Source organism: Rhinatrema bivittatum, chromosome 1 (genome assembly GCF_901001135.1).
Source record: "Rhinatrema bivittatum chromosome 1, aRhiBiv1.1, whole genome shotgun sequence".
In the NCBI taxonomy this organism is placed as follows: domain Eukaryota; kingdom Metazoa; phylum Chordata; class Amphibia; order Gymnophiona; family Rhinatrematidae; genus Rhinatrema; species Rhinatrema bivittatum.
In genome coordinates, this window is record NC_042615.1 from 333,688,682 (window position 1) to 333,703,474 (window position 14,793).

General features: G+C 43.6%; 1 protein-coding gene across 3 annotated transcripts in view; it reads left to right on the forward strand.

The window, feature by feature from the left end:
• The first annotated feature begins 7,964 nt into the window (after positions 1-7,964).
• Positions 7,965-14,793, forward strand: part of G3BP2 (G3BP stress granule assembly factor 2) — a 170,067-nt gene continuing 163,238 nt past the window's right edge. For all 3 annotated transcript variants that reach the window (XM_029598259.1, XM_029598279.1, XM_029598269.1), the window contains exon 1: positions 7,965-8,201. The gene's annotated coding sequence lies outside the window, so the exon portion shown is untranslated. The remainder of the gene's footprint in view (positions 8,202-14,793) is intronic.

Consider the following 14,793-nt stretch of genomic DNA (forward strand, 5'->3'; position numbering starts at 1 on the left):
ATGTATCCAATCAAAACTCTCTTTCTTACTGCCAATCACTGGTTACATTTGCACTACATAATTTAGTTTTTTTATCCATGGATCTCACCAATAGGTTTTCTTCCTGGACATGCAGAACTTTAAGTTATTAGAATTATTTACTAGGGCCTGTATTTGTCAATAGGCACACTAGACCTGTACCTAAGGAGGCAAAAATCTGGAGGGGGCAGCAGGCTGGCTGAAGATTTGCTGCCTTCCTGCTGTACTGAATCTCACTCAACAGAGAATAGGGTGTCCGATGTGGCCACTGAAAGTTCTCAAGGGCTTGTTTGTGGGGGGTATCCAATGTGGCCACTGAAAGTACTGAAGGGCGCATGACTGTGGGGAGTCCGATGTGGCTGCTGAAATTACTCAAGGGCTTGTTTATGGGGGAGCGACCAATGTGGCCACTGAAATTACTCAAGGGCTTGTTTATGGGGGAGTGTCCAATGTGGCCACTGAAATTACTCAAGGGCTTGTTTATGGGGGAGTGTCCAATGTGGCCACTGAAATTACTCAAGGGCTTGTTTATGGGGGGTGTCCAATGTGGCCACTGAAATTATTCAAGGGCTTGTTTATGGGGGGTGTCCAATGTGGCCACTGAAATTACTCAAGGGCTTGTTTATGGGGGGGTGTCCAATGTGGCCACTGAAATTACTCAAGGGCTTGTTTATGGGGGAGTGTCCAATGTGGCCACTGAAATTACTCAAGGGCTTGTTTATGGGGGGTGTCCAATGTGGCCACTGAAATTACTCAAGGGCTTGTTTATGGGGGAGTGTCCAATGTGGCCACTGAAATTACTCAAGGGCTTGTTTATGGGGGATTGTCCAATGTGGCCACTGAAATTACTCAAGGGCTTGTTTATGGGGGAGTGTCCAATGTGGCCACTGAAATTACTCAAGGGCTTGTTTATGGGGGGTATCCAATGTGGCCACTGAAAGTACTGAAGGGCGCATGACTGTGGGGTGTCCGATGTGGCTGCTGAAATTACTCAAGGGCTTGTTTATGGGGGTGTCCAATGTGGCCGCTGAAAGTACACAAGGGCTTGTTTATGGGGGAGCGACCAATGTGGCCACTGAAATTACTCAAGGGCTTGTTTATGGGGGGTGTCCAATGTGGCCACTGAAATTACTCAAGGGCTTGTTTATGGGGGGTGTCCAATGTGGCCACTGAAATTACTCAAGGGCTTGTTTACGGGGGAGTGTCCAATGTGGCCACTGAAATTACTCAAGGGCTTGTTTATGGGGGAGTGTCCAATGTGGCCACTGAAATTACTCAAGGGCTTATTTATGGGGGGTATCCAATGTGGCCACTGAAAGTACTGAAGGGCGCATGACTGTGGGGTGTCCGATGTGGCTGCTGAAATTACTCAAGGGCTTGTTTATGGGGGTGTCCAATGTGGCCGCTGAAAGTACACAAGGGCTTGTTTATGGGGGAGCGACCAATGTGGCCACTGAAATTACTCAAGGGCTTGTTTATGGGGGGTGTCCAATGTGGCCACTGAAATTACTCAAGGGCTTGTTTATGGGGGGTGTCCAATGTGGCCACTGAAATTACTCAAGGGCTTGTTTATGGAGGGTGTCCAATGTGGCCACTGAAAGTACTGAAGGGCGCATGACTGTGGGGAGTCCGATGTGGCCACTGAAATTACTCAAGGGCTTGTTTATGGGGGGTGTCCAATGTAGCCACTGAAATTACTCAAGGGCTTGTTTATGGGGGAGTGTCCAATGTGGCCACTGAAATTACTCAAGGGCTTATTTATGGGGGGTGTCCAATGTAGCCACTGAAATTACTCAAGGGCTTGTTTATGGGGGAGTGTCCAATGTGGCCACTGAAATTACTCAAGGGCTTGTTTATGGGGGAGCGACCAATGTGGCCACTGAAATTACTCAAGGGCTTGTTTATGGGGGGTGTCCAATGTAGCCACTGAAATTACTCAAGGGCTTGTTTATGGGGGAGTGTCCAATGTGGCCACTGAAATTACTCAAGGGCTTGTTTATGGGGGAGCGACCAATGTGGCCACTGAAATTACTCAAGGGCTTGTTTATGGGGGGTGTCCAATGTGGCCACTGAAAGTACTGATGTTCTTCTTTATGGGGGCTGTCTGATGTGGCCGCTGTATGTACTGAAGGGCTTGTTTATCTGGGGTGTACGATGTGGCCGCTGAAAGTACTGGAGCTCTTTTTTATGGGGGATGTCCGATGTGACCGCTGAAATGACTGACAGGCATGTGCCTGAGGGTTGTCTGATGTGGCCACAGAAATTACAGAATATCTTGTTTTTAAGTGGCATGTCCAATGTGCATGATGAAAAACTGATGGGCTTGTTTATGGGGAGTGTCCAATGTGGCCACTGAAGTTAATGAAGTGCTTGCTTATGGGGGGTGCCTGATGTGGCCACAAAAATAACTGAAGGGTTTGTTTATGGGGGGGGGGGGGGGGGGGTGTTCGATGTGGCTGCTGAAATACTGAAGGGCTTGTTTATGGGGAGTGTCCAATGTGGCCACTGAAGTTAATGAAGTGCTTGCTTATGGGGGGTGCCTGATGTGGTCACAAAAATAACTGAAGGGTTTGTTTATGTGGGGTGTTCAGCGGCTGCTGAAAGTTCTGAAGTGCACATGCCTGGGGGGTTCTAATGTGGCCACTGAAAGTATTGAAGGATGCGTGCCTGGGGGGTGTCCAATGTGGCCACTGAAAGTATTGAAGGATGCGTGCATGGGGGGTGTCCAATGTGGCCACTGAAGGTATTGAAGGATGCGTGCCTGGGGGGTGTCCAATGTGGCCACTGAAAGTATTGAAGGATGCGTGCATGGGGGGTGTCCAATGTGGCCACTGAAAGTATTGAAGGATGCGTGCCTGGGGGGTGTCCAATGTGGCCACTGAAAGTATTGAAGGATGCGTGCCTGGGGGGTGTCCAATGTGGCCACTGAAAGTATTGAAGGATGTGTGCCTGGGGGGTGTCCAATGTGGCCACTGAAAGTATTGAAGGATGCGTGTATGGGGGGTGTCCAATGTGGCCACTGAAAGTATTGAAGGATGCGTGCCTGGTAGTGGTACGATGTGGCCACTGAAAGTATTGAAGGATGCATGCCTGGGGGGTGTCCAATGTGGCCACTGAAAGTATTGAAGGATGCGTGCCTGGGGGGTGTCCAATGTGGCCACTGAAAGTATTGAAGGATGCGTGCATGGGGGGTGTCCAATGTGGCCACTGAAAGTATTGAAGGATGCGTGCCTGGGGGGTGTCCAATGTGGCCACTGAAAGTATTGAAGGATGCGTGCATGGGGGGTTGTCCAATGTGGCCACTGACAGTATTGAAGGATGCTTGCCTGGGGGGTGTCCAATGTGGCCACTGAAAGTATTGAAGGATGCGTGCCTGGTAGTGGTACGATGTGGCCACTGAAAGTATTGAAGGATGCGTGCCTGGTAGTGGTACGATGTGGCCGCTGAAACTACTTTAGTTCTTATTATGGGGTGGATCCGATGTAGCATCTGAAAGTACTGCAGGGCTTGTTTATGGAGGTGTCTGATGTGGCCTCTGAAAGTACAAAGGGCTTGTTTATTGGGGGTGTCTGATGTGGCCGCTGAAATTACTGAAAGGTGCATGCCTGGGTATTGTCAATGTAGCTACATAAAGTACTGAAGGGCTTGTTTATGGGGTCCAACAGCTGTCGGGTAGCAAAACAGAAAGCTTCAGCTGCTGCAGATCCCAACCTGTGGTAGCTCAAGGAGATGCCCGACAGGGCCGCCACAGACCCCATCCCACAGTGGCCCAAGAAGTGGCCTGGCAGGCCCATTGCAGATCCCATCTCACGGAAGCCCAAGAAGAGGTCCAGAGGGGCTGCAACAGTCCCCATCCCGCTGCATCCCAAGATGCCTAGTGGGGCTGCCATGGCCTTCATCCCATAGCAGCCCAAGAAGAGGCCTTGTGGGCTGAGGTGAAAGCCCCAAGAGCCTGAGAGTGAATGTATGAGTGTGTGAGATAGCATTTGTAAGAGCATGTGTGTGTGTGTGCCTGTGACAGAGCATGTGTGTCAGAGCATGTTTGTGTGTACATGAGCATGTGTGTGAGAGGAGTGTATGAGAGCATGTATGTCTGTATATGACAACAGGAGCTGTATTGGTGTTTTAGGATCTGCTGTAATATTTGCAGTGTTGCCTTTTCATATGAAGGGTTGTTACTGTTTTGAGTCTGGCAGTTAGTGTGTTATGATATGGCAGTTTTTACTATAGGTCCTGAAAACATTTTTTGCAGGGTTTAGGATTATTACGTAATGTTCCTAGTTGTGAAGAGAGTGTTACTGAGGTAACTCCTGAATTTGAATATTATTTTTCTATGGTGAGTGATAAGGGGAAATGTCCTTGTTCTACTCCCTTTGTTGGAGAATGTCTCTGAACACAGGGTATTGTAGAACTTAAGGTTTTGGATTTATATTGGGATTCTGTCCTATCCTCCCAGACTTAACTCTCGAATAATTTTAGTGGTTGATTTATTACAATGTTGAAACTGGCCAGGGGTTTCTTTGTTACTTAGAATGGGGTGAGCAAACTGGGGGGTCAGGCCCCCCAGGCGGAGCTTGAACAATCCTGAAGAGGGGGCCCAATCAAGAAAGAAGAAAATGGCTATATTGTGAAGTCCCTGTGCTGTGGAGGCACTGCAAGCTCATCAGGTAAGGGGCTGCAAGAATGTACTGACATCTTCGTAAGCATGCCATGGCTTAGTCATGAGTCTCTTTCTGTGGCGAGGGAGAGGAGTTGCTTCTAATGTGGTGGGCCCCGGTGCGGAAGGAGCTTCTTACTCTGCGGCAGAACTGGAAATGAGAGGAGCCACTGCAGTGTTCCACAATCCAGAAAGAACCAACTCTTTCAGGCCTCAGCTGGGAGGAGTTCCTGCTGCTGCCAGATCCCTACGCAAGGAAAAAGATCACAGCTGTTGCCTAGGTGAAAAGAAATGGTGAGGTAGGAGAAGAGGAATGGGCAAAGAGACCTGAGTGAATAAGGCATTAGGGAGGATGTGGGAAGGAAGGATAAAAGCAATAAGTATTAAAAAAAAAAGTTAAATAAGGAAATAAGAAAAAAAAGAGCAAAAAGAGAGAGAAAAAGAGGATTAATTAGTGAAAACAAAAAAGCAATAAAAAAAAAAAAGTTGGGCAGAGTGGGATGGAGTTTTATTTAGCTCCTAAAGAATTTTGGCTGGCACTTAAGTTTTTGAAACATTTTTCAGCCCTTACCATTGTGCTGTGTGGTCTGTGTGTCTAATTGTGGTGTGGAGTGTGTGTACCTGTCTGGTATGCTTTACCTGTTCGTGTGGTCTATGTCTCTATGTGTGATGTTATCTGTCTGCCGGTGTCTTTCTCTGTGTCTGGGTGTGGTGTGTCTATGCCTGCCTCTGTGTCTGTCTGTGGGTTTCTGTCTATATCTGTGCCTGTCTGGTATTGGGTTTCTGTCTTTCTGTGGGGTGTCTGTGTATGGGTTTGGGGGGTCTTTGTTTCTGTCTGTCTGGATATTGGGCAACTATGTCTGTCTAGGTGTGGAGTCTCCATTTCTGTGTTTGGATGTCGGTTGGCCTGGATATGGGGTGTCTGCCTCTGTGCCTATGTGTATGTGTGAACTTACGCCTTTCAGCAACTTGAAGACAAACAAAATGGGGACTTTGAGCCACTGGTTGACAGTGTGGCTGCCTGGTGAATATTCATGTATGTGTGTGTGTATTTATTTTTTACACACACACATATATATAATAACCCATCTTTGGAAGGTCCCAACGAATTTCATGAATGGAAGGGGGCCTTGGCTCAAAATGTTTGCTTACCCCTGACTTAGAAGGTACTTCTGTTTAAAGATGCCTCTGACATGTAAGTCCAGCACCTTGAGACAATAGTTCAAAATGTTTCTAGCGGTGTCTAGTGCTTTATGAGCAGGGGTGTCCTGTCTTTGCTTGGACAGAATTTGGTAAGAGGCAGGTATGGACAGAGCCATTGGACCCCTGCAGGATCGAACTAACAGGGTGGTTTCTCTGTCTCGTTATATGACACTGATGACAGCTGTATGTGAATGTAGAACAGAGATGATTTGTGTAATGTCCAATTATGTGTTTTATAGGATTATTCTTGGGGTGGGAAGCAGCTAATTGTGATTGAGTTAATTCTCAAAATGTCAGGGGGAGGGGGAAAAGAGAGTTTATGGGCCAGTGCCCTGGATCTTATATCTGCATTGTTTCTGATCTATAAGGTTCAAGAGCTTCTGTGTCATTTTAGAAATTTCCTGAAGTAAATGTTTGGTATAGTCTCAACTTTTCTTTAAAATATTTTTAAAAATCACCCTGTGAACTTAAATGTAATATTGAATGAGGCTGGAATTTACTAATATTTTACTCTTATGGATAAGTCATTAAGTAGCACTTTTTATGTATAATATTTTTATATTCTGCCTTTCAACCACTTTAAAGTGATTTATATTCAAATAGGATGATTATGTCCCTGTCCCTGGAGGGCTCACAGTCTGACGTTGTACCTGAGGCAATGGAGGGTAAAGTGACTTATCCAAGGTCACAAAGAGCAGCAGTAGGATTTGAACCCTAGATTCCCCGGTTCATGGCCCACTGTGCTAACCACTCCAAGTTGAGGAAAGCTGTATTTTTCCTCCAGCATTCTGCAAATAGTATATTCTTGGATCACTTTTCTGAATGATAATACGATATTACAGTAGGGATACTGTTTATAATGCAATGGATGTAAATAAGTCCTGTAGGACATGAAGGCAAAAATATTATTGTGATCTCCCGAAAGAGACTCGATCTCACGAGCTGGTACATGACTTTCCCTACGAGCGCAGCATCGTCCACTTCCGGATCTTCCATGCCCCACCAACCGCCGGCAGAAGCAAGCGCAAGCGCGCGTTCACGGTGGGTATGACGTCAAGTAGTCGGCCAAAAAAAAATCGGTGCCTTGCGAAGGTCGGCGGGAAGGCATCGCTCTGACGTCAGAGGCTCGGCAGCAGGGTAGCTGTCGGGGATTGGCTGCGGTTGCCGACGGAATCTCCCGACAGACGAGCGCAGGGGCGGGGGCCTCAGAAGCGAAACAATAAGAAAGACTTGAGGAGGGAACTGCGCCTTTAATAGCGGCGCGTCGGCTGGTGCACGAGCCAGTGACTGAGGGCGCGAGCACTCGCCCGGCAGGAACGGTTCCCATCCGCGAGCTGTGTTGCCGGCAGTAGCATCAACACGAGCAGCAGCAGCAGCGCTCTGCTGTCATATGTACATGAGCGCTGAGAGCGCGGCCCGCTATAAGGACTGTGGAAAGATACATACCAGCACACATATATATATATTTATTTTATATATACATATTCGCACTCTTAAGCAGAGATATATATATACACACATATATATATAGATAGATAGGTATAATCTTTACAGATAACAGCGGCGCGCGCGGTGCCGGAAGCCGCCATCGGCCTCCCCGGGCCTCGTCTGCGCGCCGGATCGGCTGCCTGTGACCTGCTGATTTAGGTGAGTTGCGGCTGTGGGCCCCAGGTACGGTGCGCCGCCTCTGCTTTTTACAGCCGGTTTTACTTTTTTCTATTGTCATTTTATGGTTTCTCTCCCCCCCCCCCCCCCCCCCCCCCCCCCCGGGGGAGGAACTCGGGGGTGGTGTGTGTGTGTGTCTTTGTCTCTGAGTAAATGTAGCGCCGTGGCTGTTTGCTGGTGTCTCCTGCCTCGCTCTTTTGCGCCCTCCGCTTCCTGCTCCTCTTTCTTTGTTTGTCCCCACCTCACAAAAACCGGAATGTGCCGGAGGACTCCTCTCCGAGGCGGGTCGATGTAAAGCTTTCAGGCCGGCCTCTTCACACACGCACCAGTCCCTCTTACTCTGTTTATTTCTCGTGCCCCGGAAGTTTATGCCTATTTTTTTTTTTTTTTTTTGTTCCCCCTTAAAGCAAATTTTTTTTTTCTTGACGTCTGACATTTTCAGTGTAAAGAGTTGTCTGCACGAAACGCGGATTATGTCCATCGTTTTCGCACTGTTAATCTTTTGTGGTTTCAGTCATCGCTCGACATAAATGTTGGCCGACGTTGGAATCTGCTGATCCTTTTTTTGTTTGCTTTGTTTAACTTCACCCATGACGGATGTACGGTTTAACAAGGGGGTTCTGCGCGCTCCTTTCTCTGAAAAGATTGTTTTGCCAAGGTATGAATTGGGCATGTTACTATTTAAACCGAGCTACGGCTCCCATTTTAGAGAAAAATAAAAACACCTTGTCTTTGCTCCCGTGTCGTGCTTCTCTGCACCTATCCTGATAATGCACTAGAGGGTTCTTGTGTGCAGGTCGTACCTTAAATGTTGTTATAGAGGTGCAGTCTTGCCTCGCTACTGTTGGGAAAACATTCAGGATCCTTGATTCTTGTGCACTTTAAGTACAGTGATTGTACTCATTCGATAGGCTGTCTTTTCAAACATTTAGTGATTTTGCCCATTAATTTCAATTTTAAAATGTTGTACATAAGTGCTCTTCAACAGATCTAATCTATCCGGTTGCCCAACACACAAAGAACGGAGCTATAAATTACGTTCTATTTTTCTATTACAGGCTCTCAGGTTCTACTAATGCTGTTTTTGATATGGCCATAAGGTGTACATATCCTTTATTAGATATGATTGAGAATTAACTCTTAAGGCAAATGGTGGTGAGATAGTGATTCATATATGAACATTCAAGACTAGTTGATGTGACAGATTAGCTTCTTCCTCTTTCTCCAGTCCCCAAATGCCTAGTTGGAAATGCAGTTAAAGGCAACATTTACTAAGATTCTTCCCCATAGACTCAAAATTATGTTGCAATATTCATTATCCTGTTTTGTATGCTGGCTGCAGTCACTGCACTATGATGAAAGGTATATTGAGTACTGAAACAGGAAACATGCCGCACACTGTGGCATAAAAACAAAACTGCATTAAACCTTTATTGCAGAGTCAGTAATAAAATACTAAATGATCTCTCTGTCTTAGTAGAGAAATGCCTGATCCAGAGCAAATTGGGGGGGATCTGCTCAAGGTCAAATTGAATACAGGTTATTGATGGTTTTAGCAAGGCCAGAGTCCCTGTTTCAAAGCTTTGTTCTTGCCAGTAGACTTTCATTCTAGCTAAAATTTCATAGCAGTAGTCAATGCTGAGTTATATGACCAGGCCTAAGGCAAGAACATATAATGTTGCCATGGTAATTCTTAGCAATTCATTGTGCTTTTAGAAGGTTTCATTGCAACTGTAAAATCTTCAAATTAAAGCATTAGGTTAAACCCACAAAACAAAAGCATTTTTTAAATTTAAGTCATATATAGTCTCAACAGCCAGAAGGTGTTAATCTATTACAAGAAAATTCCATTCACATATGGCATAAAATGAATGGTTTTACGTTAGGTGGGTTTATTCTCGCTGTTCATGAGATTTTTATAAATGTGATGTGTTCACAGCAAAATTCCAAGCATACACCTTTTAGTTAAGGAGCAACCACATTTATTTAATATATAAAACTATTTTTAAGAGTAATATGAACTAATTCAATATTTAGTAAAAAGACAGGCAACAGTGACTCAGAAAGGAGTGTGTATTCCCCAACATATTAAAAACTGCTCTGGAAATAATGTTTGTTACTCTAACATGAGTGACTGGCTATCAGAGGGGTTTTTTGTTTCTGCTTCAAGACATGTTTGGAAAAGCATCCCAGGGTTTAGGAGATGTTTGTCTATTTTCCTCATGATTTTTTATCAGGTGCGCACACATGGACATGCACTTTTATAACATGCACGCACATGTTATAAAATCCTGGTCAGCGAGCGCAAGGGGGGGTAGAATTTCACAAATTTGTGCAGCGACGCATCAGGAACTTCCCTGCCCTCCCTTTCCTTTCCCTTCCCCTCTCCTCCCCACTCTCTAAAACCCTTTTTTAAATTTTATTACCTTTTATTTTGAAAGTTACTTTAGGATCCGACCTGAAGTAACTTGCGTGCGCCGGGACAGTGAGGAATAGTCTTTAAGGATGTTCAGTCCTCTATAAGGCCTTCCTCAGCTGTTATATGATTTTGAATGGAGATAGGATGATTACAGAAACATTTGATCACTTCAGGTACATCAAGTCACATTCAATGAGCAATTTGATTCCAGTGGGCGTATCGAATAACCCTCCTCCAGTCACATTTGCATAGATGCTGGGTCTGTACTGGCATTCAAGATGTAAGGTGTTACATCAGTGACCATTTTGATTTCAATCCTTCGAAGGTTTAGTCAATAACTGATCATTTACTTGTGTTATGCTTAGTCTAGCCTGTTAATTCCTCATTTCTTAGAGGAGTGGGAGTCCAAGGTCCCTGAACCCAATTTGTCAACAGTAATATTGAAGCCTACACTCCAGCCTTCCTCTCAGTTCTCTCTGCATCTGGCATGAAATATATCCTTTCATGAAGATATTTCTTTTCCCACTTTTGTGCAGATTTAGATGTCTCAGGAGGACCCATGACACCTTTATTAAGACTTAAAAATTTTAACAATCTAAACAGATATAATGATAAATATGATAGTTATGCAATGTAATAACCATGGGGCTTTAGAGGTACCTTGTGGAAGCTTCAGTGTTGCCCTGTTTGTATCCAGCTCTCTTGACTTATCATAGAGTTGGCTCAGTTTGAGCAAATTATTCCCTACTCATGCAGAGGATCCATAGGACTAGCAGTAGTTTGATTTTGGTAGAGTCTTGACATGTTTCCTATATACCACCATGGCTGATTAGTTCTGTTGATGGTTCAGCCCAGGAGATGAAATAACCTCTATAAACTGTTGGTCTTTTGTAATTGCAAACAGTTGGATCCTAGATTGTTAAAGGTTGTTAGAAACTTTCTCCAAATTGCCCAAAAGGATAAGGAGGCCTGCTTTACACCAGGCCCTGCTCAGACCATAGGGGAGAGAGTGTTGTTTACTCTAGGTGGTCTTGGTTCCCAAGAAAACCAGGGGGATTAAGACCAATCCTAGACCCATGAGACTTCAGCATAGTTCTTAAAAAGGGAATAGTTCAATTTCCCTCTGCACTGTTTTCTCATTTATTTATTTACAATAATTTCTATTCTGCATCATTACCAAAACATTTTTTGTTTGAAGCAGATTACAACAATATCAAATACGATAAATACAAATGGTAAAATTAAATAATTAAACACTAAAAAAGCTAAAACATAAAACATCTCAATTAAAAGCAAGCCTAACCATCACTTTCCTAAAGCATCTGTAATCTGTGATTTTATGCAACTCCAGCGGGAGAGCATTCCAGAGCAAAGGGGCGGCAAAAGTGAAAGCATGACATCTGGTCTCTTGCAATGGGGTTGCTTTGGCTGAAGAAGTCAACAATAGCTTGTTCTCTGAACGCAATGCTCGTGTCGGGCAATATGGTTTTAATAAATTTCTTTAATACAGTGGGCCTTCTCGTAGAGTGCGTTTAAGGGAAGTGTTTATAAATATTTGATTTTCTGCCTTTTCCAAATTAGTCTTGAGGTGGATTACAGTCTAAATCAGTCGATAAGATCAAAAAAATATTAAACACATCTTCCTGATGAGAGCCCAAGACATTGTGGCTGTTTTAGGGAACATGGGACTTGGACCATACAGACTGCAGAACTGCATTCTAGTAACAAGAGCTAAGAGTCTTTCTTGGTGGGCCTTCCACTGTGAGCTGGGATTTTCTCTTCCAGATTCATCCATACCATATGTGCATTATCATGCATCCAGCCTAGGCTATGGAGCTCATCTAAAGGACTTGCACACTCAGGACTCTTGCTCTCTCTGCAAGAAATTTTCTTAGCAATGTCTTGGGTATGAGGACAGTACTGAATACTATTAAGGCCTTCAGGAATTGGGTAACCAACAAAATTGCCTTAGTGGAGAGACGATCTGGTGGTCATGTTCTACCTGAACAGTGCAGGGAGGAACAAGATCATATCTCCTATGCCAGAAAGCTGTTGGTATAAATGAAAATGGCCCTGGTACTAGGTGTACTGTGATGATAGCAGTGCAGCGAGCCACAAGATCCGTCTGTTTCCCCTAGGAGTTCTTTTCATAGTCTCTTCTTACTAAGCTTCTCAGCTAATTGATGACTGACTGGCTGTGAGTCTGGCAATGCAAGTAAAACTGCATGTGCCTGAAAAAGTTTCTTAGAAAGCTCTAGAAACATTCTGTGCCATGAGATTGAATCATGTATCTCATACTGCTGTTATCAGAGCACACCTGTTTATAGGTAAGCAATTTTTTTTATTGCCTATTTCAGTTTTAGAATAGAAATAAATCTTTCAGGGCTTTTTAGTTCTATAAGCTTTTTGTACAAACCATGCCCTTATGTACTTGTTTTTCATGTTGCCAACGTGCCGGTTTGTATGCATCCATATATATTTTCATTTATAGTCTGTGGATGTAGAATGAATTGAATTGCAGAATTTTAGCTTTGACTGGCACATACTTTTTGGTCCCAACTTCTTCATCCTAATTCATGGCAACTGCTCTGTTAGCACAGCACACTTGTTTTCTAGATTCTCAGGCAAGCATCATACTGATATGAGTTAAGAATATAAGATGAACTGAATTGGGAAATGACATTTTTAAAAATAATGTATGTAGCAGTCATAAATATATTTTGTATTCAAAAAGTGTAAAAGATAAATGTTAGAAATAGTAAGAGGAAAAAAGTTGAAAAGAGCCTATAAACAAATTGATATTTTGAGGGCTCTAATTCTTTCACTTTACTCTTAGACTAGCCCATATCTTTGTTATTTGTGTATTGTACTAAGTGTGCTTTTGAGTGACTTAAGGCATTTAATAGTGACTTAAAAATAAAAGTATTTGAAGCAACATGAAAAGATCTTATATCTATATTAAGTTTGTTTAAACAAAGTGACATTTTTGTAGTATCTTTTGGATTAAAATTAATTTTTTTTATATGTAAGCATTAATTTTCTTACAGTTGATCCTTCATTAGCTGGTACGAAAGCTTAAAAGAAGCAGACTTAAATGCACCCTTGCATTTTGCATAGTTGCTGTATTCACTTGCAGCGTGGAAATGTTGGGCATCACTGAGAAAGGAATGGGCTTGGGATTAAGGTGGGGTAAAGGCTGAGGGGGTATAGATGCACGGAGGAAGGGGCAGGGGCCTAGCACAGCTGCCTGAAACTAAGGTTTAGAGTAGATGAACTGACCAAGGAGCTAGGACTCATACTGAACTCTAGTCTCAGTGGGGAAAAAAAGAAGCATTGATTCATAGTAATATTTAAAAGAAAGTATGACTACTCCTTTCAAATCTTAACACCAGATTGCTTTGAGTTCATGAATTTGGAAGATCTATAGATCTTGTGTTCTGTTTTGTTCATATTCTGTAGTATGAGGGAGGTTTGAGGTGATGTAGTCTGTTCGCATTGACAAAGCCTGAATACATATGAGATCCAGAGGGATTCAAGATGACTACAGCGTGAAGTTACGCTGAAGCCTGGTCTTTACGAGAGTCCCTTATTTCTTCTTTCTTTTCCTCAATAGTTAGAAAGTGAAAGGGGAAGATTTGGGGAGCCCCCCCCCCCTTGTCCTTGGGTGGTTCCATGGCTTGTCAAACAACTGTTATGGACTTCATGCAATCTAATAACCAAATGAGGTCAATGGGAGCACATGAGGCAGAGGGGGATGGCTGCATGCTCTGGGACAGAGAACGTCCTTAGTTCCATTCTTCAATAGACTCCTCAGCTGTCCAGGGAGGTGACACTGGGCAACTGAGAACACGTGATGTCAGTGAAGATTTGGCTGCTGCTGCTGCAAGAGCTGGGAGATCTGAAGCTGTGCATTTCAGGGTGACAATTCCAGTTCTGGAATGCGACAGGAAAGGCAGAAGAGTGGCGTTTTGTGTCAATATTGCCAAAGGAGGCTGTTTCTTCATAGGTGAGTGTTGCTGCGACCCCCAACTACCTCTTAATTGGATTCAGGTCTGCAACTTCTCCTGCCCTGGACTTACATAAGAGATTTTGAAAGTGCCAGAGAAGGCAATCCCACTTCTTAGTAAGATCTATTATCTTCTGGGAAGAAAGAGCATGGAGGATTGGAGAGGCGATCAAGCAGTAGCAGAGTTATCTCTTGATAGCCTGGATTTAACTGCATTGTTGGAGAGATCAGGAGAGGAAGAAGTCAAGAGAGCAACTTTGCTGGTGACTCTTGTGTTTGCACAAGAAAAAGTCTCTATCATGCAACTTTATTTTCGGGTGAAAAATATACTTGTTTCCGGTTGTTTGTAAGAAAACCCAGCATCATAGGAAGCAGTTTCTTAAAATGAGACTGTAGGTTCTATCTCTAGGTGCATATTTTATAATTCGCTATCTGTATAAATGTTTTCTTAAACTTTTTTTTTAAAACTTGCATAGCTTTGCGTTTAAATGCAAAAAAAGTTGGGCAATTTGGGTAGCCATATGATGGTGGGTGAGGTATAGATTCTGCTAGTCAATATACTATAGAAGTTGTAGATTTGACAATTATTATTATTTTTTTAATTTTCATTTGGTGCCAGTCCCTCACTAGCTTGTGTAGCTCGAATCCCTCCTTAGTTGTGGGCTAGATGGATGCATTTGAGGTAGTCTTTTTATTGGAGTCATATATATTTTTTTTATTTTTGTTGATTGTGAAGTATACATCCTCTATTGTACTCAAGGTTATTTTGATGTAATATCTTGAAAGTTTGTAAGTAAAAAAAACCAAAACACCCAACCCCCCCCC